The sequence below is a fragment of the Giraffa tippelskirchi genome, chromosome 14, assembly GCF_054371585.1.
Source record: "Giraffa tippelskirchi isolate mGirTip1 chromosome 14, T2T-mGirTip1v1.2.pri, whole genome shotgun sequence".
NCBI lineage: Eukaryota > Metazoa > Chordata > Mammalia > Artiodactyla > Giraffidae > Giraffa > Giraffa tippelskirchi.
This window is the reverse complement of record NC_137288.1, coordinates 62884920-62912613: the sequence shown is the minus strand read 5'-3', so window position 1 is coordinate 62912613 and position 27694 is coordinate 62884920. Positions and strand designations below refer to the sequence as shown.

The window sequence follows — 27694 nt, the reverse complement described above, 5'->3', positions numbered from 1 at the left end:
TCAATCTTTCCCAGCATCAGGGTCTTTTCAGATGAGTCAGCTCCTCGCATCAGGTGGCCAAACTATTGGAATTTCAGCTTCAGCATCAGTCCTTCCAGTGAATATTCTGGACTGATTTCCTATAGGATGGACTGGTTGGATCTCCTTGCAGTCCAAGGGACTCTCAAAAGTCTTTTCAAACACCAGAGTTCAAAGACATCAATCCTTCGGTGGTCAACTTTCTTCATAAGCCAACTCTCACATCCATACATGACTACTGGAAAAACCAAAGCCTTGACTAGATGGACCTTTGTTGGCAAAGTAATGTTTCTGCTTTTTAATATGCTGTCTAGGTTGGTCATAACTTTCCTTCCAAGGAGTAAGCACCTTTTAATTTCATGGCTGCAGTCACCATCTGCAGTGATTTTGGAGCCCAAAAAAATAAAGTCTCTTACTGTTTCCATTGCTTCCCTATCTATTTGCCATGAAGTGATGGGACCAGATGCCATGATCTTAGTTTTCCGAATGTTGAGTTTTCAGCCAACTTTTTCACTCTTCTCTTTCACTTTCATTAAGAAGCTCTTTAGTTCTTTGCTTTCTGCCATGAGGGTGGTGGCATCTGTGTATCCGAGGTTATTGATATTTCTCCCAGCAATCTCGATTCCAGCTTGTGCTTCGTCAAGTCCAGCATTTTGCATGAAGTACTCTGCATATAAGTTAAATAAACAGAGTGACAATATACAGCCTTGATGTACTCCTTTTCCTATTTGGAACTAGTCTGTTGTTCCATGTCCGGGTCAAACTGTTGATTCCTGACCTGCATACAGATTTCTCAAGAGGCAGGTCAGGTAGTCTTGTATTCCCATCTCTTGAAGAATTTTCCACAGTTTGTCGTGATCCACACAGTCAAAGTCTTTGTTGTAATCAATAAAGCAGAAGTAGATGTTTTTCTGGAACTCTCTGGCTTTTTTGATGATCCAACGGATGTTGGCAATTTGATCTCTGGTTCTCTGCCTTTTCTGAATCCAGCTTGAACATCTGGCAGTTCATGGTTCACGTCCTGTTGAAGCCTGGCTTGGAGGATTTTGAGCATTACTCTGATAATGTGAGGTGAGTGCAATTGTGCAGTAGTTTGAGCATTCTTTGGCATTGCCTTTCTTTGGGATTGGAATGGAAACTGACCTTTTCCAGTCCTGTGGCCACTGCTGAGTTTTCCAATTTGCTGGCATATTGAGTGCAGCACTTTCACAGTATCATCTTTTAGGATATGAAATAGCTCAACTGGAATTCTACCACCTGCACTAGCTTTGTTCATAATGATGCTTCCTAAGGCCCACTTGACTTTGCATTCCAGGATGTCTGGCTCTAGGTGGGTGATCACACCATTGTGGTTATAAATATCTTTTTTGTATAGTTCTTCTGTGTATTCTTGCCACCTCTTCTTAATATATTCTGCTTCGGCTAGGTCCATATCATTTCTGTCCTTTCTTGTGCCCAAAGAATTCTTAACGTAGTGGTTTAAGCAAACAGTTTATTTCCTACTACCCACAACAGGGACTTTATTTTTGGGGACTCCAAAATCACTGCAGATGGTGAGTGCAGCCATGAAATTAAAAGAGGCTTACTCCTTGGAAGGAAAGTTATGACCAACCTAGACAGCATATTAAAAAGCAGAGACATTAATTTGCTAACAAAGGTCTGTCTGGTTAAGGCTATGGTTTTTCCAGTAGTCATGTATGGATGTGAGAGTTGGACTATAAAGAAAGCTAAGCATCAAAGAATTGATGCTTTTTGAACTGTGGTGTTGAAGAACACTCTTGAGAGTCGCTTGGACTGCAAGGAGATCCAACCAGTCAATCCTAAAGGAGATCAGTCCTAGGTGTTCATTGGAAGGACTGATGTTGAAGCTGAAACTCCAATACTTTGGCCACCTGATGTGAGGAGCTGACTCATTTGAAAAGACCCTGATGCTGGGAAAGATTGAAGGCAGGAGGAGAGTGGGATGACAGAGGATGAGATGGTTGGAAGCATCACCGACTCACCGACTCAATGGACATGAGTTTGGATAAACTCTGGGAGTTGGTGATGGACAGACAGGCCTGGCATGCTGCGGTTCATGGGTGGCAAAGATTCAGACACGACTCTGGACAACTGAGCTGAACAACAAGGCCAGGGACTTGTTACCTCGATAAACTGGCACTTGCCTTTAGATTAATCCCTGATAGCATCTCTGGCCCACTTTGGCCAATTGCTTGCCTTCTTAGCCAATAAGCATTCTTGGAGACAATTCAAGAAGTATAAAAACTGGTTCTCAATATGAGATGTAAAACCTTAACCTCTGAGACTGACTTCTGAACTGCTTTCTTCCTTAAGTTTCTTCATTTCATAGTTTATTGGAAACTGAAAAGTGGGGAGCATTTTATGTTTATTGGTTCATATAGTAACAAGTGAGCTAGGTAATACTTTGAGGGCCAGAGGACACCTCACTTGAAGATGTCATGAATTGAACACATGAAAATTCAAAATGGAGAAGATCTAGATAGGGTTTCAGTCTCTCAAGGTCGAACAAATGCCATCTAAGGGGAAGACTGTTGTGTTCACATTTTGATACTTGTACTATTATTAAGAAAGATCTGTGAAACAGAGGCAGAAAGAGGGAGAACAGGAAAAGCAGTTTCAGATTGGAGGCAGAATCTGATTCAATTTGGACAGCTTTGATGAATGGCTTAGAAGTGAACTGCAAACTGATCAAACTCTTTCTTTTTGTGTTTCCTCTGTTTTGCTCAAATCCTCAGTCTTTCAAATGTTCAGTCCCTACCCTGTCAGATGATCCCACAAGGATCATCCAACAACAGAAAGAACAGAAATATCTAATACTTACAAAAGCAGAAATGGCCACTAACAGAAATATGATATGTGATCACAGCACCTCAATCAATGGCATGGATCTAGATTAACCATGTCCCAAGAAGGTAATGATCTATCTACCAGCTTAGACTGGAGAATGACCACAATGCAAATGAAACAAAGACTTCTCAATATAAAACTGTTGAGATGGTCCAAGGTAACACAATTTAAAAGACAGGGTGGCCTGTGTCAGCAAAATTGTGATGTTAGCTTGCAGAGCTTCTTGTGTACCAAGTTATCTGAGCAGTTTGTTCATCTGGAAAAACAACTCTCTTATCTGGACCATAGTTTGCTCAAAAGACTTGTCTTCAGACCCTGGCCCTCTGTCTAGTAATTCTAAATTACTGTGGATCAAACCTAGCCTAACACCACTTTCCTGCTGTGAAAGACCCACCTAAACCATTAAGCCCAGACTTCAAAGCCCTACAAATACCCTTTCTTAACATCCTCTTTTTGTGTCACTGTGAAGACTTTGTCATGGGGATGTTCTTCCTGGCAGCTTGAAGTTTAATATATTCAGATTTGCTTAATAAATATATTTTCCTGGAGGAATTTAAAAAGCCCACATTTCTGTTGGGTTGCTACTCTTTCTCTAGCTGATTTGTAATTCCTAATATATTCTGGATAGTGGGATGTGATTTAAAAATCTAATTTGGAGCTTGTCTTATTTTTTTTAAATGGTTTCCTTTTATAAATGAAAGTTTTACATCTAATATGGGGCTCAGAAGGTTGTTGCAGGTTTTAAATAAAAAACCACATATAAATTAGCCCAGTAAACTCTCATAGAGTAAGTTTCTCAACATTCCCCATAAAGATTTGGGAAGAAGGTAAAATTTGGTTTTGACCAGTGTTAAATACTTGGTGGTCTTGTGTTGGCCCAGCAGATAGGACTCTAGAACCTTAGATCCTTCTGGTTCTTCATACCCATAAAAAGTTTCCTGTGTCCATTCACAGAAGCTTGATGGAGATTCCAGACACAAGTCCACAACTACTCTGATGAGAGGAGTCATCCATCTACATCACTGTTTCATGATCTCCTAATAAACTCTATTTCCACTGTCCAGGTGGCCTAGTCCCCCTGAAATGAGTTTTCTCATCTGTAAAATAGGGATAATATCTCATCTACCTTTTTCACTGAAGTTGCTGTGAGAGGTCAGATGAGATCATTAAAGAGTTATTATAATCATATTTGCATGTGAATTGGGCCTCTGGAAAGTGATGGTTATGCCCTACTCAATAAGAGTAGACATTTCTGATATAAATATTTTTGAAACAAGTCAGAATTTATATGAATAAATGGAATACATGTGGATATATCAAACAGTTTGGCCAGTCACTGAGAGTTATACTATGGAAGACAAAACTTTTAATTGTATCTCCAATGAAGAAGTTATATATACAAAGGGGGCTATAAGAGACCATCTCAAAAGCCTCACATTCACCAATCCCCCTCCCCCAGTTACACACACCAATGCAAGAATCTCTTCTATATCATTTCTGATTCATTTTGATGATTTTCAGGCATCTTCTTGCTTCTAGAAACAGGAGGATCACTACAATAAAGGCAGGTCAATAAACTATAGGATAGCTGTCATTGTTACACTCTGATCCTAATATTGCCTTCTTGAAAATTCCAGGACCAATCTCATCCCAGCTCTATACTCTAGTCTTTCAGACATACCTCCATCCCTTTCTCCCTTAAACTCCCATCTTAGCTAAATATCCTTAGCACCTTCTTTGGTTATGTGAAATGGCTTCCAGATACCTCACCATTCCTCCCACTGTTTTAGAAGCTGTTTGGTGTTTCTATAACTTTCTTTCCACCATTTATCCTTAGTAACTTTCTATACAGGGAGAACTTTCCACAGCCATAGTACTATCAGTTCCATTTTTTAATCCCCTCTCTAACTATGCTTTTTACCTAGGAAGATGATGTTATCTTATCTGTCCTATTAGAAGTGCTGAAAAATAGCTCTAAGCATTTGAAGCTTCTTTAGCATATGTACTATGTCATTCCCAAGGCCTGTCTTCCTAAAAATGATAAATTAAAAGAAAATTGGAAAAAAAAGAAAACTGGAACATCTTGATAATTCAATTAAGCAGCGCCCTCCAGTACATACATTGAAATCCACACAATTTACTAACTACAGAGATAGAGCTGAGTTCCACAGTTAACTAACTTGAAAAAAAGGTAACTTACTTCTTTACATTCTACCATTTGACCATTTTTCCAATAAATGTGCTTCAGCTCACTTACGAGTTTTCCTAATATGTAGCCATAGTTCCAGGGAGAGCAATTATAAAATAGTAATTTGATTTAATGTTAACTTTAAAATAATCTCTTTCAGCTTCTTGACTCCATGATTTTGTGGTGAACTGTTTTCTAGAAGATTTGCAAAGTCTTTACACATTGCACTCCCTCACCCTGAATCCCTCTCTTTTGGGATTTTGGGAAACAAACTATTCCAGAACCGTCTTCTCAAGCTGGTGATAAAATGACGTTCCTTTCCACCACTTACAATATCACTATATTGTGACAGTTGATTTAGTTGCCTTTGTTTCCCATTAGACCCCCTGGAGAAGGGAATGGCACCCCACTCCAGTATTCTTGCCTGTAGAGTTCCATGGACAAAGTCTGGTGGGCTACGGTCCATGGAATCACAGAGAGTTGGACACAACTGAACAACTAAGACACACACACACACACACACACACACACACACACACACACCATTTCTAAGTTTGGGACCTTATATTGTACAACATTGCATCCTTCACACCCAGCACACTGTCTGATTTCTACTGGATTTAATACACATTCCATAAATGACTGTTAAATTTCATTGAGCAAATGAAGAACTCAGGAAATCCTTTGGTTCCTGCCCTCTTTGATGTATCTTTTGTCATTTAAACACATCTATATTCACACTCACTCAACACATAGTGAGTACTGAGTATCTGATACATGAAAAGCACTATGCTGGAGTCTTCAAACAACATACTGTGTTGGAGTCTTTAAACACACAGATAGGTATATGATTGTATATAGGGCATGGTGATTTTAATGTCCCCATGGCTAAATAAACCTTCGAGGGAACCAACTAGAAGTTGTCTATTACTCAAGAATCACTGTGGTATGGCCTTACATACCATACATTCATCACTACTATGGTTATGATAGGCTTCAGTGCCTGGTGCAAATATGACTAGCTATGCACTGACCAGTATCTCTGAGGTATACATGAATGCTGATCAATAATAGTTCATTATTCTGCGTGGTAACTAACTTAAATCTCTTTGGAAATTTGCATATGCAATGCATAGACAAAAAGTGAGTCAGCAGCAGAAAAATCAAATGTAGTAAGAGAGAAACAGAAGTTGAGTCATCAGAAACACCAGCACTATCTTCAAGGAGAAAACATTTACCCAGTGCAAAGGGACCAAAAAAGCAACAGAGGAGCTGTGTCCTGAAGTACAGACCAAATATATCAGGAGGCAACTGGGAGTAATTTCTATTCTTCTTACTTCTCTGTGTATCCATATAACAAACTCTATGAGAGGAACTAGCTAGAGTGATTCTGCTTCTCACAATTGGAAGAAGTCTGATTGACTCAATGGTATAGCCACTGCCTTAAAGGAGATCAGATCTCAGAATCCAGGGGGAAGACAGATGTTGCAATCAATGAATACACTCAGTTCAGTAGCTCAGTCATGTCTGACTCTTTGCAACCTCATGAACCACAGCACGCCAGGCCTCCTTGTCCATCACCAACTCCTGGAGTCCACCCAAACCCATGTCCATTGAGTCGGTGATGCCATCCAACCATCTCATCCTCTATCGTCCCCTTCTCCTCCTGCCCTAAATCTTTCCCAGCATCAGAGTCTTTTCCAGTGAGTCAGCTCTTCACATCAGGTGGCAAAAGTATTGGAGTTTCAGCTTCAACATCAGTCGTTCCAATGAACACCCAGACTGATCTGCTTTAAAATGGACTGGTTAGATCTCCTTGCAGTCCAATGGACTCTCAAGAGTCTTCTCCAACACCACAGTTCAAAATACACTAGTGTTTGTCAATTTCAGGCTAGAAGTATGCTAGGAGTACAACGGAGCCTGGAGGATTATCTGTAGAAGAAGGGAAAATGTCAGGAAAGTCTTCAAAGGGGGTAATACAAAAAATTGAGATTTTATTTTAAAAGGGGAATATTTAAGGAAGCAGACCCAGCATCAGCAGAAACACTGAAGCATGAAATTATTATATTTAGGGAATCACAAGTGACCATTCCCTACCTCCTGAGAGGTATATATTTTTTTATACATCTCAGCCTATAACCTTTTTTACAAGAGGCTCTTAAGTGAAAGAATTAATCAACTCCCTTCCTAGATTTTCCTGACTTTCCTGCTTCCATCATTGACTACAAGCAGATACTTCAGAGCCATCATATTTGGGTTCAAGTACTTGCTCTGTTATCTATTTGCTTCAGTGATCTTGTGTCTCTTTCTTCACCTGTAAAGTGGGGGCTATAGAAATGGTATTTTTATCAAAGGAGTTTTGTAAGGATTAAGTGAATTAATCAAGTAAAGTGCTTAGATTACAACCGGGCTCAAAATCATTGTAATGTAGGTTCTGACTATGTTTTTCCAGGTCCTTAAAATCTTCATTCCCTCATGGAAACCTGAAAAAAATTATGATTCCTGCAACTACTCACCTCACCTACTTTTCATCCAGTGATTCTGTGTGTACCTGACAGTTAAAATCTTCACTCCTCTGTTAAGCAGCTGAGGCCCACTATTAACTGTTGCTTGTCCCCGTGGGTTCTGATCTTCTGCTTATCAACTCCAATCAGGACTAACCTTTGCAAAGGCCTAAGTGTTTGCTGCCTGGGAATATGTTTTTAGGGTTATGAAGATCTGTTTTTGTTTGTTTTAATCTCTTCCCTCACATTTCCTGTTAAAATGAAAATTTCTCAGGGAGAGAGATTGTGAGGCAATTAAAACCCTGGGCAGAGTTTGACTTACTGGAAGTACAGAGGATATTAAAGACAAACCATGTAGATGTCAGAATCTTCTCCTAGATAAAATACACAATTTTAACTATTGCCAAGGGTACTTTGATATCAATCATCTATGTGTATCTATTTACCAATTTTATTCTTTACAAGTATAACAAATTATTGTTTAGTGATTTAGGTTTTAAATTACATATAACTTTATATATGACAAACTTAGACAGTATGTTGAAAAGCAGAGACATTCCTTTGCCAATGAAACTCCATATAGTCAAGGCTGTGGTCTTCCCAGTGGTCATGTGCAGTTTTGAGAGCTGGACCATAAAGAGGGTAGAACACTAAAGAACTAATGCCTTCAAACTGTGGTGCTGGAGAAGACTCCTGAAAGTCCCTTGAACAGCAAGGAGATAAAAACAGTCAATCTTCAGGGAAATCAATCCTGAATACTCCTTTGAAGAGCTGATGCTGAAGCTGAAGCTCCAGTATTTTGGTCATCTGATGAGAACAGCCAACTCACTAGAAAAGCCCCTGATGCTGGGAAAGATTGAAGGCAGAAGGAGAAGAGGGTATCAGAGGATAAAATGGCTGGATGGCATCACGAATGCAGTGGACATGAACTTGGCCAAACTTCGGGAGATGCTGAGGGACAGGAAGGCCTGGCGTGCTGCAGTCCATGGGGTCACAAAGAGTTGGATATGACTGTGTGACTGAACAACAACAACAACAACACCTTTATATATACCTTTTTCATTTGGTGGACATGTAGATCATGACTACATGTCCACCAACTTAATTTTTCATGAATAGAGATGATGAAGCATTGATTGTCCTTGTGAAATTGTATAAGAGGAGTTTCTTCTGCTCTAAAGATTGGAATCTTAGAATTTGATAGAGCTAGGTCTGAAGACATGCATAATAATAGACTGTAAAATGCCCTCCTAAAATGTATTATTTATTTCCATTCTCACCAATATTGAAGTAGAATATCAGTAACCTCACATTACTGTAAACACTGAGTATTGTCCATACTACCCAAAGCAATCTACAGATTAAATGAAATCCTGTCAAAATTCCAGTGGCATTTTTTCACAGAAATAGAACAAAAACATCCTAAAATTCCTATGGAATCATGAAAGATCCCTAAACAGACAGAGTAATCATTGCAGAAAAGAGAACAAAGCTGGAGGCATCATAATTTCTGATTTCAAATTATATTACAAATCTATAGTAATCAAAACTGTATGGTATTGGCACATGCACGCACGCGCACACACACACACACACACACACACACACACAGATCAATGAAAAAGAATAGAGAGCCAGAAATAAGCCGATACATGTATCTTGTTCAACTCTTTGCAACCCTATGGACTGTAGCCCACCAGGCTCCTCTGTCCAGGGGAGTCTCCAGGCAAGAATACTGGAGTGGGTTGCCATTTCCTCTTCCAGGGGATCTTCCTGATCCTGGGATAGAACCTGCATCTCTTATGTCTCCTGCACTGGCAGGCAGGATTTTTACTAGTGCCACCTGGGAAGCCCATAGGGTCAATTAATTTATGGCCAATGAATCAAGATGTACAACTGGGAAAGTATTGTCTCTTCAATAAATGATACTGAGAAATCCAGATAGCCACATGCAAAAGAATGAAACTGAAACACTATCTTATACCATACACAAGAATCAGCTCAACTCAAAATAGATAGAGGGCCTGACTATAAGACTTGAAACCATAAGTTATCTGACTGTAACACCTGAAACCATAAGAGCTGAAACTCCTAGATAAAAACAGACGGGTAAAATCCTTGACATTGGTCTTGGCAATGATATTCCAGATTTGACATTAAAAGCAAAGACAAGATATACAAGTGGGGCTGCATCAGCTTCTCTGAAGCAAAGAAAACCATTAACAAAATAAAAACACAATCTATGTAATGGAAGAAAATACTGGCATATCATATATCTGATAAGGGGTTAATATCTAAAATATACAAAGACCTCATATAACTCAATAGAAAAAGTCTGATTAAAAGATGGGCAGAGAATGTGAATAGACATTTTCCAAAGAAGACATACAGATGGCCATTAGGTACATGAAAAGTTGTTCAACTTCACTTACCATGAAGAAAATTTAAATCAAAGCCACAATGAGGTATCACTTCACAACTATTATCAAAAAGAGAAGAAATAACAAGTATTGGTACAGTTATGGAGAAAAGGAACCCCTTGTACACTGTTTCTACAGTTACTGTGGAAAATTCTGAAAGAGATGAGAATACCAGACCATTTGACCTGTCTCTTGAGAAACATGTATGCAGGTCAAGAAGCAACAGTTAGAACTGGACATGGAAGAACAGACTGGTTCCAAATAGGAAAAGGAGTCCATCAAGGCTATATATTGTCACCCTGCTTATTTCACTTATATGCAGAGTACATCATGAGAAACGCTGGGCTGGAAGAAACACAAGCTGGAATCAAGATTGCCAGGAGAAATATCAATAACCTCAGATATGCAGAAGACACCACCCTTATGGCAGAAAGTGAAGAAGAACAAAAGAGCCTCTTGATGAAAGTGAAAGAGGAGAGTGAAAAAGTTGGCTTAAAGCTCAACGTTCAGAAAACTAAGATCATGGCATCTGGTCCCATCACTTCATGGCAAATAGATGGGAAAACAGTGGAAACAGTGTCAGACTTTATTTTTCTGTGCTCTAAAATCACTGCTGATAGTGACTGCAGCCATGAAATTAAAAGACGCTTACTCCTTGGAAGGAAGGTTATGGCCAACCTAGATAGCATATTGAAAAGCAGAGACATTACTTTACCAACAAAAGTCCATCTAGTCAAGGCTATGGTTTTTCCAGTGGTCATGTATGGATGTGAGTGTTGGACAGTGAAGAAACCTGAGCGCCGCAGAATTGATACTTTTGAACTGTGGTGTTGGAGAAGACTCTTGAGAGTCCCTTGGACTACAGGGAGATCCAATCAATCCATCCTAAAGGAGATTAGTCCTGGGTGTTCATTGGAAGGACTGATGTTGAAGCTGAAACTCCAATACGTTGGCCATCTCATGTGAAGAGTTGACTCACTGGAAAAGACCCTAATGCTGGGTAGGATTGAGGGCAGGAGAAGGAGACGAAAGAGGATGAGATGGTTGGATGGCATCACTGACTCGATGGACATGGGTTTGGGTGGACTCCGGGAGTTGGTGATGGACAGAGAGGCCTGGCATGCTGCAATTCATGGGGTTGCAAAGAGTCGGATACGACTGAGCGACTGAACTGAACTGAACTGAACTGTACACTGTTGGAAGGAATGTAAATTGGTGAAGCCACTATGGGAAACAGTACAGAAGTTCCTCAAAAAGTTAAAAGTAGAGCTACCACATGATCCAGCAATTCCACGTCTGTATTTTTATTCAAACAAACAAAATCACTATCTCAAAATATATATATATATATGTATATATATATATACATATATATATATCTCCATGTGCATCGCAGCATTATTTTCAATAACCAAGACACAGAAGCAGCCTAAAAGACCGTAAATGGAGAAATAGATTAAAAAATAAAGCATATTAAAATAGAGTATTATTCAGTCATAAAAAATAATGAAATCTTGCCATTTGCAACAATACGGAGAGTCCTTGAGCAGATTTTTTTCTGGTTTATTGACTATGCCAAAGTCTTTGACTGTGTGGATCACAATAAACTGTGGAAAATTCTGAAAGAGATAGGAATACCAGACCACCTGACCTGCCTCTTGAGAAATCTGTATGCAGGTCAGAAAGCAAGAGTTAGAACTGGACATGGAACAGACTGGCTCCAAATAGGAAAAGGAGTACATCAAGGATGTATATTGTCACTCTGTTTATTTAACTTATATGCAGAGTACATCATGAAAAATGCTGGGCTGGATGAAGCTCAAGCAGGGATCAAGATTGCTGGGAGAGACATCAATAACCTCAGATATGCAGATGACACCACCCTTATGGCAGAAAGTGAAGAAGAACTAAAGAGCCTCTTGATGAAAGTGAAAGAGGAGAGTCAAAAAGTTGGCTTAAAACTCAACACTCAGAAAACTAAGATCATGGTATCCGGTCCCATCACTTCATGGCAAATAGATGGGGAAACAGTGGAAACAGTGTCAGATTTTATTTTGGGGGACTCTAATCACTGCTGATGGTGATTGCAGCCATGAAATTAAAAGACACTTACTCCTTGGAAGGAAAGTTATGACTAACCTAGACAGCATATTGAAAAGCAGAGACATTACTTTACCAACAAAGATCTGTCTAGTCAAGGCTATGGTTTTTCCAGTAGTCATGTATGGATGTGAGAGTTGGACTATAAAGAAAGCTGAGCGCCGAAGAATTGATGCCTTGGAACTTTGGTGTTGGAGAAGACTCTTGAGAGTCCCTTGGACTGCAAGGAGATCCAACCAGTCCATCCTAAAGGAGATGAGTCCTGAGTGTTCATTGGAAGGACTGCTGTTGAAGCTGAAACTCCAATACTTTGGCCACCTGATGCAAAGAGCTGACTCATTTGAAAAGACCCTGATGCTGGGAAAGATTGAGGGCAGGAGGAGAATGGGATGACAAAGGATGAGATGGTTGGATGGCATCACCGACTGGATGGACATGAGTTTGGGTAAGCTCCCCGAGTTGGTGATGGACAGGAAGGCCTGTTGTGCTGCGGTCCCTGGGGTTGCAAAGAGTTGGCCCGACTGAGCGACTGAACTGAGCACATGATGAGAAGTAAAATATATCAAACAGGGAAAGACAAATACTATATGATCACACTTACATAAGAATTCAACAAAAAAAAAAGAAAAATAACTCATGGATACAAAGAACAGATTGGCGTTTCACTAAAGTTGGGAGGGATGGAGAGTTGAATGAAATAGGTAAAGGTGATCCAAACCTTCAAACTTCCAGTTATAATATAAATGAGTCTTGGAGATGTAACATAGAGTATGGTGACTATACTTAACAATACACTCTTGTATATTTGAAAGTTGCTGAGAGAGTAAATCTTAAAAGTTCTCGTCACAAGAAATAAAATGTTGTAACTATGTATGGTAACAGATGCTATCTAAACTTATTGTGGTAATAATTTCAAAATGCATACATGTATCAACTTATTATGTTGTATACCTAAAGCTATTAATAATAGTTTCCTATATGTCAATTATATATCAGCTAAGAAAATATAGTAAAAAAATGGAAAATTATAATAATCGTAAAATTTGCCTTAAAATTTTAAAATATAACTTATTGTTTCACTTGTTATATTTCTGCTTGTGGATGAGGTTAGGTATTTTTAATTTCTTCTGGAGTGAACTGCAAGTTTATAACTTTATCATTTTTACAAGGAGAAAAAAATAGAATTCTGATATTATTCATTTACCCTCTACAATGTGGGTGAGTCACATCTAAACAAGCCCATGATCATAAAAGGCCTACCTTCCCTGAGGAAGAGGGAATTCTGCCAGAAGACTGCGTCTGGAGTCTAAATGCAACATCAGTTCTTCCCTGGGTCTCCAGCCTACCAATCCACTGGGCGGATTTGGAACTGCAAGCCTTCACAATCATGTGTACCTATTTCTTAAAATAAATCTCTCTATAGATTAATAGATAAACAGACACATAAGCAAATGAAGAAGATCATCTATTGTTCTGCTTCTCTGGAGAACCCTCACTAATATATCATCTTTCCTCTTACATCCTTATTTTACTCTCCTGTCAAATTGTCTATTCCTATCACCTCTTCTTAAAATTGTTTTATTTAATTGAGTTGATGGAGAGATAAATAATTTATTGCTATCTAAACTGTTATTTCTTTTTCTCAATACTTGGGTTAGGATCTCTAGCACGTTTTCTATTAGTAATGATAGTGAACATTCTTACCATTTTGCTGTTTGAATACAATTATTCTAATGTTTCACCATTAAGCACAATGCTTACTATGTTTTACTGGTACTTATACTTTATCAGACTGAGGAAGTTTCCTTCTATCCTTAATTTATTAAGTTATTTTTAAAATCTATATAATTGTCACAATTTGGAGTAGCTTATCAAAATTTACCATTTAACCTGTTTGTGAACACTTTAATTTTGTGTGTGTGAACTATCTGATATACTATTTGTATTTATACCTAAGCCTTAACTGATTATAATGCAATTCTCTTTGATACAATCCTAGCTTTGATTTCAGTTCAGTTCAGTTCAGTCGCTGTCATGTCCGACTCTCTGCGACCCCATGAATTGCAGCACGCCAGGCCTCTCTGTCCATCATCAACTCTCGGAGTCTACCCAAACACATGTTCATCGAGTTGGTGATGCCATCCAACCATCTCATACTCTGTCGTCCTCTTCTCCTCCCGCCCCCAATCCTACCCAGCATTAGGGTCTTTTCCAATGAGTCAACCCTTCGCATGAGGTGGCCAAAGTATTGGAGCTTCAGCTTCAACATCAGACCTTCCAATGAACACCCAGGATTGATCTCTTTTAGGATGGATTGATTGGATCTCCTTGCAGTCCAAGGGACTCTCAAGAGTCTTCTCCAACACCACAGTTCAAAAGCATCAATTCTGCGGCGCTCAGCTTTCTTCACCGTCCAACTCTCACATCCATACATGACCACTGGAAAAACCATAGCCTTGACTAGATGGACTTTTGTTGGCAAAGTAAGCTTTGATTTACTGATGCTCTAATTTGGATTATTTCTTTTTTGTATATAAGTTAGCTTTGGCTCTAAGTTTGTTTTCTTTCTGTGGGTACATACTCCCTTATCTTGCTTGGGGAAAATTAGGAAGCTTTAAGTCATTTTCCTATGCTCTGGAATAGTACATAGAATATACATTTTTCTCTTTGTGGCTGTTCGGTAACACTCATCCACACAATTATTTGAAATTAGTGCCTTTTTAAGGTAAAGATTCAGAAGATTTAGAATACCTTTTAATTTTTTTCTCATAGTTTCATATTTTCTCTTTTCAAGAGTTAAAGTAACATTTTTCAAAGGCAAAGATTTGTACACATTATTGTCAAGGAGTTTAAAATTTTCTCTGCATTTATGTCTACATACGTGCTTATTCTCATAGTTAATATTGTTTATTGTGTATTCTTTCCTTTTTAATTTGATAACATTTACCAGTGACTTTTATTGATGTATTAAATGAACTAAATTTCTTAACAGATCAAATTTACTGGATAATATTTCCAATTTTCTTATTACTATTCTAAATATATTTTAATTGCTTTCCTTCAAACATTGTTTTATAATTTTCTTTCCCATTTCCTTAGTTGAAGGTTTAAATAATTTAATTTTAAACTTTCTTGTTTACGATATAGTTATTTATGATTAAGAATTTTCCTAAGAACTTTTCTCCCTGTTTTATGTGCAGTATTTTTTTTTTCCTGTATTTCTGTCATCCTGGACAATGAAGAAAGGATAGATAATGCCTGTCTGTTATCTTGATGTAATTTCTTTTCCTGCTTTCTTTTGATGAATTTTCATTTTAATTAGGAACTAGTTAAGTACCTAGGGCTTCCCTGGTGGCTCAGCAGTAAAGAATTCGCCTGCCAGTGCAGGAGACACAGATTCGATCCCTGGACTGGGAAGATCCCCAGGAGAAGAAAATGACAACCCATTGCAGTCTTCTTGCTTGGGAAATCCCATGGACAGAGGAGCCTGGCAGGCTCCAGTCCATGAGTTCGCAAAAGAATTGAACACAACTTAGCAACTAAACAACAAATAAGTACATAGCTCTTGAGCTGATCTAGTCTATCAAGCGTTGACTTGCAACAAGTGAATTAGAGGGTGCTGTACCAGGAGTTACTTGTGATCTCTAAATATTTCTCTTCTGTTGCTTTCTGAACACTGCACTTTGAATTTAAGCTTGGCCACATGATTTGGTGGGCTAATATAAAGTAAGCAGAAATATCTTGTTCACTAGGACATGAAACTTAATAGCTAGTTATGATTCACTTTCTTCTTCTTAAAATTTTATGTATTTATTTATTTATATTTATTAGACTGTGCCAGGTCTTAGTTGGGGAATATGAGATCTTTAGTTGTGGCATGTGGGATCTAGTTCCCTGATCAGGGACTGAATGTGGGCCCCCTGCACTGGAAGCATGGAATCTTAGCCACTGGACCACCAGGACAGTTCCTATGATTCACTTTCCTACTACTATGGTGATTACAGAAGCAGGAATCACAGTACAGCATCCATCAGTCTGAGCCCCTGATGACTAAAATGAGCAGAATCACCTGCTTACCTTATTATGAGTATGGTACATGGACAGGAATAAACTTAAGTATTTTACCCATGAGAGTTCAGAAGTTTGCTATTCCTAGTTGATACACGTGCTCACATAACTGCTTTTTCATAGTCAGAGATCTTGAATCACCCTTCACCAGCAATGTTACTCTCACAAACAAATAAGTAGGCTTTTTTTCCTCCCTATGGTCACAAAAAGTTGAGATACAGTTTTGTTCCCCCAGAGTGACTAGTTATATCTCTGTATTATGAGAGATGAGAGCAGAAAAATACATTTTATCAGATAAACATATAAGAACAACTGTTGCTGGTAGCCACCTATGTCTAACTCTTGAAGAGTTGCAAGCATGGTAGGTATTTGGAAGGTGACTATTAAATTTTAATTGAGTGATAATTCATATAATCATTGCACGTTCAAGGTGGCCACTGCCAAGGTTTCCCTCTAATAGCCTCTGAGAGTACTCTTCCTTGTTTGCAATGCTTACTGATCTGGGTAGGCAGATAATATATTTGTTTTCTACTTGTATGTAGAAAGTCATGTGCCTTTGCATAAGATTATAAAAGATATTACTCATTGTCTTAAAAGCTATATAATATTTTGCAGAAATTACCAACTCCCGCATTCCTCCCATGCAGGCAGGAAGAATACCCTGAGTGGATTCAGGGATAAAACTTGGTGCTGTTAGTCTTCCAAAAGCATATCTATACTCTTGGTAGGCTCCATTATATGGGTCTGCACATAGACATAATTACAAGATCATCTGTCTCTCTTAATAGGTCACGCTATGCCTCCAGGAAGCGGGTAAGCACATCTTCAACCAGTTGTGATAGCAGAGGCTATTTCTCTAAGAAATATGTTTCACACTTTATGAATTTACAAGCATTTGTGAAAATGTGGAATGAAAAAAATGTAAAGCAAAACATCTACTTGCTATTCCAGCACTGTTATGTAGTAGTGCTAATCATATCATTTTTCTAAATACACATGGGTTGTATTAGCAATAGTAAACTAAAATAGATAAACCAATTTCTAAAGTAGTGCCAGGGTAATGGATTGTCTACATCATTACTCGTATAAGTGTTGTTTTGTAACTATTGAATGTAAACTTCCTTACAGCCTACGCACATCAAAGAAGTATACTTTTCATTATTTTAAAAAGCAAAGATAGGGAAATTCAAGTCTGCTTTGTTAGGAGAATAATTTGTAATGCTTAGTCTAATATCAAGCTATGATGAATCCATATAATATTTCCCACCAAAGATACATATTGACAACTGATGATATTCAAATGTTATGTGTGCACTAGGTTGCTTCAGTCGTGTCCGACTCTGTGTGACCCTAGGCTCCTCTGTCCATGGGATTCTCCAGGCAAGAATACTGGAGTGGGTTGCCATGCCCTTCTCCAACTCAAATATTTGATGAATCAAATCCAATAAATGAGGGAAAATTTTAAATATATTTTTGAATCAACTTGCTACTCTATTATGAGCACAAAAATTATCAGTGTCACAGGTAACAAAATGGAAATACTTAGAGAATTAAGTCTCTGAATGCGTAAATGGCTAAGATATAATATTTATGATAAAGTTCTAGTCTCCAGGTCTGTAAAATTAAAGTACAGTCACTAAAAGCAGCATTAACTGTAAACAGTCATAAAATGGCAATAATACATCAAATTATTGTGTGATTATTAAGTAAGTTATTATTAGAAAACAGATCTCCATGGCTGGACTAAGTCAAAGGGAAACACCAAATATGATTACCTGTAATGACAAACTCACAGCAACATTCAAAACTCTACTGAACAGAAGGCCTACAGTGGCCTCTTTTATTATTTAAATGAAAGACACTATAAACAGTTCTCTGATAGTCTCATGCTGGGCTGTTGTTCTGGCCCAATCAGACTTGATTAGGAGTGCACGTTCAGTCTTTTATGAACACCTGTGTCTAAAGCCCACAAATAATTAGCTTAGCCATACCATTTCACTCTAATAATGGTGTAATTTGCCACGCCTTTCAGGCTCAGGACAGCTGGTGCTATTGAAAAGCACCTCAGGATTAGAGCCTGACTCCCAGGCCCAAGTCTTTCATGGAGGGGAGGGTGGTTCTTAGGTATCCATGGCAACACACTTAGACTGCAAATTATCACCTCTAATAATAACTTGGACAGTCTATCTTTATTTTATTTGCATTATCCAAAGAAAAATGATAATGCATATCAAATCACAAGAAATCTCTAAAATTAAAAATATATATATTTTATTACCTTGTCAACAGACATATAAGATTGAGACGGACAAGGAATTTTTTTTTAAACCACACCTGTTCAAAGTTCATTTGGTTATTTAATAAAGATCTATCAAAAGATAATTGAGGGAAAATGAGGTCCACCTCTGAATTTGTCAGTACTAATTGATGCTGCTACCTACAGCTGCATAGAAATCCAAAGGTGAATTATTATCTTGAACAGCTCTTCAGCTGAAAGCAACTCTGTGACTGCTGTACTTTTATCTGAGTCCTGGGAAGGTTATAAACTGGACAGCCTAGAAATGCTGCCGGCCACGCTCTGGCTTCCCGCAGCTTCTCAGCACTTCAGTCAGTGTGTTCCATTAACACAAACACGGTGGGCAGGTGGGACTGACTCATGTCTTACCTCAAATGCTGGCCCAGTGACAGATCCATTTATGGAATTTGCAGGAGACAGAAAAGGAAATCCTTCTTATACCAACCTACACCAAACTTGGCTCAAACAAACAGATGAAAAGGCTCTGATAAATAAAATATATTTGTGTGTATTTAGAAAGAGAGGCAAATGGGCATTCCTTTTTTCCTTAATAGAAGAATATTCATTGTATGTTGATTATTAAGATTCAAGGAGTTGCAGTTAAGTACTGGGTGTATCTCATAGGATACCATTATGTTTAAATGTTTCAGCTTTGGAGTCAGACTGCCTGCATTATCATCTAGGCTCTACCACTTAAAATCATTGTGTGCCTTGGAAAAAGCCAATTACCCACTCTTAGTCTGCTGTCTTCTCTGTACAATAGGAAGAATAATCATACCTATTTTAGGGGCAGGAGGTGAGGCTTAAGGAGATTATATGCATAAAAGGGTTTCTGTAGTGTTCCTGCACATGGTGAACAAGATATACTAGCTTGAATACTAGCTACTAGAGATACTAGCTACACCTGGAAGTGTGCCACCCAGATCCCCCTTCCAAGAAAGACTTGTCACTCTACCTGAGGGCAAACAGCCTCCAGATACTAAAGGATGTGCTTGAGCTTCAGAGATGACTCACTCAAAGTCATACCCTTCTGGGATCAGCCTACATCCAAATGACTGACTGAGTAGAAGACCCAGGCATTTCAGCCCACCATGGGATATTTTTGGAGTAAACCCTCCCAGGGTCAGCAAAAGCCACGGTAAGATAACATTGCAGATCCACATCCTTCTCCCTTGTAAGGTTATTGATCCCTAATAAATACATTGCACATCAAACTCCTTTTTATTTTTTTCTTTCACTACCTGTACCTGTACTTCTTTATTAGAAAAGAAATTAACCATTCCCACTAGAGACTGCAAAAGGAAATTAACTTAATCTTACAATTCTAGAACAGACAAACTTCATAGTCAGAGATTCTTAAGCTTTCAAAAAGTGGGGGAGAAATAAGAGAAAATCATTTGGGGCAGTGTTTTTCAACTTTGGCTCCTTTCACTGACATATTCTCAGGTGAGACAGTTGGAACTTTTCTATGACTGTTTTAGATATTGCATTTGACTTTATTTGATAATCTAAATCAAATTAGTACACCTTGTTCATGATTACTCGGATGACCATTTTATATAACAGATATGACCACAGTATCTGAACTTCTACCTCTGATCCGTGTGGTAAATGAAGACCAACCAGGCTTAACTTCTCATGTGCTGTTAGTCACCCAGTTGTGTCTGACTCTTCGTGGCCCCCATGAAACCCCACCAGGCTCCTCTGTCCATGGCATTCTCCAGGCAATTATACTGGAATGGGTAGCTATTCTCTTCTCCAGGGGATTTTCCTAACCCAGGGACTGAACCTGGGTCTCCTGCATCGCAGGCAGATTCTTTACTGTCTGAGCCACCAGGGATCCCAAATTTTCAAGTGGATGCTCCCAAATTAGGTCCTCAGAATTTTCACAGGATTGTTGAACATTTCCTTTGAGATCTGTGAGTTGTCCAGATTGAGAACACTGCAGCAATGAGGTGGGGTGGGCATGGTGACGAGGGAGACACATGTAGTTTGAAAAAGCACATTCAAAATATCTACTGATGTCATAATACATCAGTATTGGAACTGATGTATGTTTGATGTATGTTTGTACTGTTGGAACTTTGTATGTTTGTGACTCCTCTTCTACCTAGCTGGCCTTGCATGGGCAAGCACGATTTCTGACTCTCCCTATGTAACCTATTATCACCATTTACCCTGCCCCAGATTCACCTGTGGACCTGACATAGCTAGTACACTCCTGCAAAGCAGCCCACATCCAGTTAGTATTATGATGTTAAGGTCAACATCAACAAAATATTTTGGCTGATGGGCAGTAGCAGAAAACCACCTATAGATTCATCCTAGGGGGATTTGAATAAACTCAGTTCAGCAACACCAGCTTAGAGGTAAAGGAGTCCAGCACATGGTGAACAATATGTAAGATGCACCTGCCAAAGATGTCCTCTCAGCATCTGCTTCCAAGACTGTACAACCTGTAACACTGATAAACAGCACTGAAGATAGTTTTTATATTTAGGATTTCAGAGGCTATTCCTGGGTATTGCAAAGCAACAAAATCTAAATTATTAAAATTATTTCACAAAGAATACGGATATTATGTTCTAGGGAGTACAAAGAAAAATAGGACACGGCTCCCATTTCTTTAGGAACCGCTCATAGTCAAGCAGAAAAGCATGCTACCTGAAGTAGATGTCCGTAAAATAATAGGCCGACCACTAACCACTCAGTAGAATCACACATAAAGGGCCTTCACAACAAAGAACAAATACACCTGTTGCTAGCGCTGGTAAATGGTACATAGAAACATTAAAATTTCATTTTATTTTGATCTTGAAAGATGAAGCAGAGGACTGTCACGTGGAATTTGAGGAAGATTGTTCAAACTAGAACAGAGCAAGGGTGGGAAAAGGTGGCAGAATAGGAAGATCCTGAGCTTGTCTACCCCTCCAAACACACCAAAATTCTGCCTACATATAGGCAAACTATCTCTGAGAATGATCTGAAGACTAGCAGAAAATAGTTTCCACAACTAAAGATAAAAAGGAAAAACTGCATTCAGACAGGTAGAGGCCCAGAGACACAGTCTGGCTGGGATCTTTACCCCAACACTGTGACCCATAAGTGGGAGGAAAATCATAACCTAACCAGCTCCCCCAAGGATTCTGAACCCCACATTGGGCCTCTCAGCCTAGGACACCCACACTGGGAAGATGAGACCCCATAACATCTGGCTTTGAAAATTAGCAGCGCTTACATCTGAGAGTCAGGGGACTATGGAAAACTGTCAACTAAAAAAAAAAAAAAAATAGTCACAACCTGAAAGCAGAGAGTTGTTTAATTTGGTGGGAATTCTTGGTATTTCAAGTCCTGGAGACAGCATTGCAAGTAACCCTGGGAAACTGCTCCAAAAAGGTGGGGGAAGGAGTTAAGTTATATAGAATTTTGCAACAAAGGGGGCTGTCTGAAATCAAAGATTTTTGTTAATTAAGGAAAATCAGATATCTCAAGTTAAGAAATTTAGTGCTCTTCTGTGTATGGGAAGAGGCAAGCATCTGGCCTCACTGAAATCATTCCTTTCTTATACATCTCAGCTACCTGGGGCCAGTATCCATAAGGAGTGGCTGCAGCCTGACGGCTTTTAGACAGCAAGAATTCTCCTTCCTGAATTCCCTTACAGCTCACTGGGTCACACCAGATGGAGGGCCGCACTTGCTGATGACTGTGACATCCCCGTTTAGTGGTATAACAGGAAATACCCCATTTCTCAAAGACCAGAGTCCACTCTTAGAGGGTGCATGCAAAAATTCACTCATTCCAAGTCTCAGTACAGAGGAAGCAGTCTGAAAAGTACACAGGTCTTACACGGAGGAGATTCACTGAATAATTTCAGAGCATACGCTTGAGAGTCAGGGGTCTGTTGGAACTTTGTATGTTTGTGACTCCTCTTCTACCTAGCTGGCCTTGCATGGGCAAGCACGATTTCTGACTCTCCCTATGTAACCTATTATCACCATTTACCCTGCCCCAGATTCACCTGTGGACCTGACATAGCTAGTACACTCCTGCAAAGCAGCCCACATCCAGCCACTCCCAGCAGGAACACTTGGCTACCACTAGAGCACCTCTAAGGAGGTGCTCACAGTAAAAGTAAAAATGTAATCAAGATAGTGGGTCAACTACCTGTATAGCTAATACGAAAATTAAAGCAAAAAAAACTAGCAAAAGAAGTTCAGCATCAGTAATCACCAGGAAAATGCAAATCGAAACCACAATGATTTATCATCTCGCACCTATCTAAATAGCTATCATCAAAAAGACAACAAATAACAAGTGTTGATGAGGATGTGGAGAAAAGGGAAACCTCATGAACTGTTGGTGAGAAAGTACGTTAGTGTAGCCACTATAAAAACCAGTATGAAGATTCTTTATAAAATAAAAATAGAACTATCCGAAAAATCCAGCAAGTCTACTTCTGGATATTTATCAGAAGAAAACAAAAACATTAACTCAAAAAGATATAGGTACCACTATATTCGTTGCAGTGTTATCCATAATAGCCAATAACCTATGTGCTCATTGATAAATGAATAAAAGAAGATGTGGTACATATACACAATGGAATATTTCTCAGCCATCAAACAGAATGAAATTGTGCCATTTGCAGCAACATGGATGAACCTGAAGAGTGTTATGCTAAGTGAGCTAATAAGTCTGACAGAGAAAGACAAGTATTGTATGATTTCACTCACCTGTAAAATATATAGAAACAAACAAACAAACAAACAAAAAGGATGCTTATAAGTACAGAGAGCAAACTGGTATTTGCCAGAGGGGAAATGAGTTGGGGGAGTGGGTGAAAGACTTCAAGGGGGTTAAGAGATACAAGCTCCCAGTTATAAGATAAATAAGTCACAGGGATGTAACACACAGCAGAAGAAATATAGTAAATAATACTGTAGTAATTTTATACAGCAACTAGACTTGTTACGGTAATCATGCCATAATCTGATTGTCAGATCACTGTTACACAAGTGAAAGTAATATAATATCATACATCAACTCTACTTCAATAAAAAAGCAGGTAAAGAGAGAACATAAATATAAAAAAGTACTTTTCCATGAAAGTATGCAATTTCTTGACAAGTTTAGAAACTAACAAAAGGCAAAAAGGATCCCTGGTTAGCAAGCGAAGTAGCTATAGGTCAAATCAGAAAGGTTATGTGGCAGCTCTTCGTTTCTTCTGTTTTGAAGCTCTGTTTTTTGACTTGTGCACGTTTAGGTTACTTACATTATTCTGTTGATGTGTCCTTTTATCATTAGGTAATACTCCTCTTCTTCTCTAGTAATTGTTTTCACTCTAAGTTTGCCACGTTTCCCTTGTTTCCCCTACTTTTCAGATATTTCACCATTCCTGAGTTTTAAATTAATATTTGCACCGTACAACTTTTCCCATTCTTTTATTTTTCAAACCGTATGTGCTATTGAATTTAAAATGAGTTGTTTTTCAATAAGTAGTTGGGCCATTTTTAAACTGATTCTGCCCATTTCTATCTTCCGATTGATGCATTTGGACAATTGTAATTACTGGTATGTTGGTTCTTAAGTCTATATCCTGATTTATAGTGGTAGTACAATACTGAATACACTGTCAGGGTTCAAAAAACTTAGAATGGGTAATTCTATTTTATGTCCCATGCAGATTGTTAAGGAGAATAAGATCTACAGCTCCAACATAGAAGTTACCATCCTAGATGAAATTAGCAGTGCCACACTGCAAAAACACACTAGAGACAGGCAGATGTACATCTTGGCTCCTGTACTTCACCACTTATATCTGCTGTGAAAAATGAAAAATTGGATATGAAAAATTATTTCTGGGCCACCATATACTGATCCTGCTTATGAAGGGCAGGACACATGGAAATAATTCCACAATTATGATTCACCTTCTCCTTCTACCACACCATGTTGATGACTTTTATGGTTCTTTTAACTTTGAGATTTTATCATTTGTCAAGACAGGTACTCTGATTTAATGTTTGACTACTTATCTTAGTGGCTTAGAAATAGAGGTTTAATGAAACTTCTTTTCAAATTGAAGAGATACTTAACTGCAAGGAAATATTTTGCCAAAAAAAATTTTTGGAGCTTCTGTAAAAGCAACATTCTGTATGGTAACTAGAAATCACCTTAATTTAAATGGAAGTAATCACATTTGAAAGATGATAATATTTGCAGGTGCTTTTGATCTGAAAATCAAGTGCATTTCAATTATTTCTTTAAAATTAATTTTTACCATCAAAAGAAACTTAGGAACCTAAGCAAGTTCACTCTCACATGGTACCTTTAGTGGTGCTTCACTGTCCACAGTCAAGAATCAACAGCCATCGTCAAATGCGAGAGAAGGTAGCCAAGTGCCTATTTACAATGTATGCATTAAAGGCCACCACCTGCCCTCAACTAGCTTCCTCCTGATGAAAATTTGCCCATGATTTTTCGGGTAGTCCATACCGGTGTGTCATTTCTTTTGTGGGTGTGAACATGTGTGCTTGTCTTTAAGAGCTCACGTGTGAACAAATATCAGAGTGAAGCTGGCACCTTACAGGAACTCCCTGGGGGCAGAAATCCTATTAGGTTGGTGCAAAAGTAACTGTGGTTTTGCGCTGTCAAAATTGCCATTCGATATTGGAATACATTATTAAATAAATGTGGTTATGTTATACATCATTTTAATGCACATTTCTTGCTTTATGCTTTTCATCAATGAATTATTACTTGCTGTTTATTTTACATGTATTTTAGACTATGGAAATGATGTTAGACAAAAAGCAAATTCAAGCAATTTTCTTGAGTTCAAAATGAGTCATACAGCAGTAGAGACAACTCACAACATCAACAATGCATTTTGCTCAGGAACTGCTAATGAACATACAGTGCAGTGGTGGTTCAAGAAGTTTTACAAAGGAGACGAGAGCCTTGAAGATGAGGGGTGCAGTGGCCGCCCATCAGAAGGTGACAACGACCAACTGAGAGGGTCACTGAAGCTGTTCCTCTTACAACTACGCGAGAAGTTGTCAAAGAACTCAAGGTTGACCATTTTACAGTCATTTGGCATTTGAAGGAGATCAGAAAGATGAAAAAACTCATAAATGTGTGCCTCATGAGCTGACCACAAATCAAAAAAAAATTGTCATCTTGAAGTGTCACTTTCTCTTATTCTTCATAACAATGAATCATTTCTCAATTGGATTGTGATGTGTGATGAAAAGTGGGTTTTATACAACAGCCAGGTTAGCGATTGGACCAAGAAGAAGCTCCAAAGCATTTCCCAAACCAAACTTGCACCTCAAAGAGTCATGGTCACTGTTTGGTGGCCTGCTGTCTCTCTGATCCTCTACAGCTTTCTGAATCCTGGCGAAGTCATTACATTTGAGAAATATGCTCAGCAATTGGATGAGATGCACCAAAAACTGCAATGCCTGCAGCTGACATTGGTCAACAGAAAGGACTCAGTTCTTCTACATGACAACACCCAAGTGCACATCGTACAACCAACATTTCAAAAGTTGAACAAATGGGGGTATAAAGTTTTGCCTCACCCACCTTATTCACCTGACCTCTCACCAACTGACTACCACATTTTCAAGTTCCCGGACCATTTCCTTCAAGGAAAATGATTCCACAACCAACAGGATGCAGAAAACACTTTCCAAGAGTTGGTCAAATCCCAAAACATGGATTTTTATGCTACATGAATAAATAAACTTATTTCTCTTTGGAAAAAAGTGTGTTGATTGTAATGACTTTTATATTATAATGATTTACATTAATGTAATGGTTGTTCCTATTTTGATTAATAAAAATGTGTTTGAGCCTAGTTAGAATGATTTAAATTCAGGGTCTGAAGCCGTAATTACTTTTGCACCAACCTAATATCTTTGGCACATCTCAGTTTGCCTGTGTATGAGACACAAAACGATGTCTGTGAAATTAAGGAAATCAATCCTTCACAATTATCTCTCTCAGTTCTTCTGTAACATTAATGAGAAAAATCTTGGTTTGGTGCTTGTTTTCATCCCTTGTTGAACATATTATATAATAATTACCTTTTTAATAAACTGAAAACAAAACACAGGTGGAGAGTCAAGAGCAGGCTACAGGACCCATTTAAAACAGAACGTCAAAAATTATTTAGTTTTTCACCTACCTTTTCTTTATGGCAAGGGATGCTGGTTCTGCATTTGTGAGAGCAAATGCTACTTACCTGAACGTAGATTGAATCAAGATTGCAAAGTGAGGGAAGTGCAGGCAGACTGGAAGTGAGCTCTCTCTTCCAGGAAAAATAATACTGGGACTGAATTCTAAAAGGTAAGAACAGAAGAAGATGATGAAGAAGTTAAGTGAGACATTTAAATAGAGGGAAAAGCATGGACAAAAGTATCAAGAGGTAACCAGAACTACAGTTTTAAATGATTGTTATTGTTCTTTAGTTGCTAAGTCTTATCTGACTCTTTGGTGACCCCATGGACTGCAGCCTGCCAGGCTCCTCTGTGCATGGGATTTCCCAGGCAAGAATACTGGAGTGGATTGCCATTTTCTTCTCCAGGAGATCTTCCGGCCCACGGATCTAACTCACATCTCCTGCATTGGCAAGCAGATTCTTTACCACTCGGCCATCAGGGAAGCCCTTCTAAATGATTATGTCAAAGAATAAGCAGAAGATTATGGAACTTCACTTAGACCTGTAGGAAGCCAGGTCATAGTGATAAGCAAGGTAGATTGTGATCATATTCCCTATTTAAAAATATCAGTTAAGGAGAAATCTGGCAAGTGGACTGGTGGGAGAAGAACCACTAGCCCAAGAATTGAACAAGAAAATGTATGATGGAGTGGGAGGAAGTATGGATCCAGGGGTGCACTTGTTTTCACTACCATTTCAATTTTTCAATGGCTATTCTTGCTTTTTTTTTTTGTAATTTGACACTGTACTTTTCTAAAACTGTGTTGCTTAATCTAGGTTACCGATTCTGTTAGCTTACAATTGTTCATTATATTTTGTGCCTTTATATAATCTGCTATATTTTATAGATTTTCTTATTTAAAAAAAATTCTTATTATATGTTTCTTCTGTATAGCAACATATTTATTTGTTACTTTTGTTTTTCAAAGAGCAAACTTTAAAAAAATCCTGGTTTCCTGCACTCCACTGATTTCTGGCCTCATTTTTATTATTTCATTTCTTTTTATT

General features: G+C 38.4%; 1 protein-coding gene across 1 annotated transcript in view; it reads right to left on the bottom strand.

Moving 5' to 3' along the window:
* Window positions 1–27694, bottom strand: part of DCC (DCC netrin 1 receptor) — a 1991552-nt gene that overhangs the window by 1519403 nt on the left and 444455 nt on the right. Inside the window, exon 6 of the mRNA XM_081562140.1 lies at window positions 26711–26807. The gene's annotated coding sequence lies outside the window, so the exon portion shown is untranslated. The remainder of the gene's footprint in view (window positions 1–26710; window positions 26808–27694) is intronic.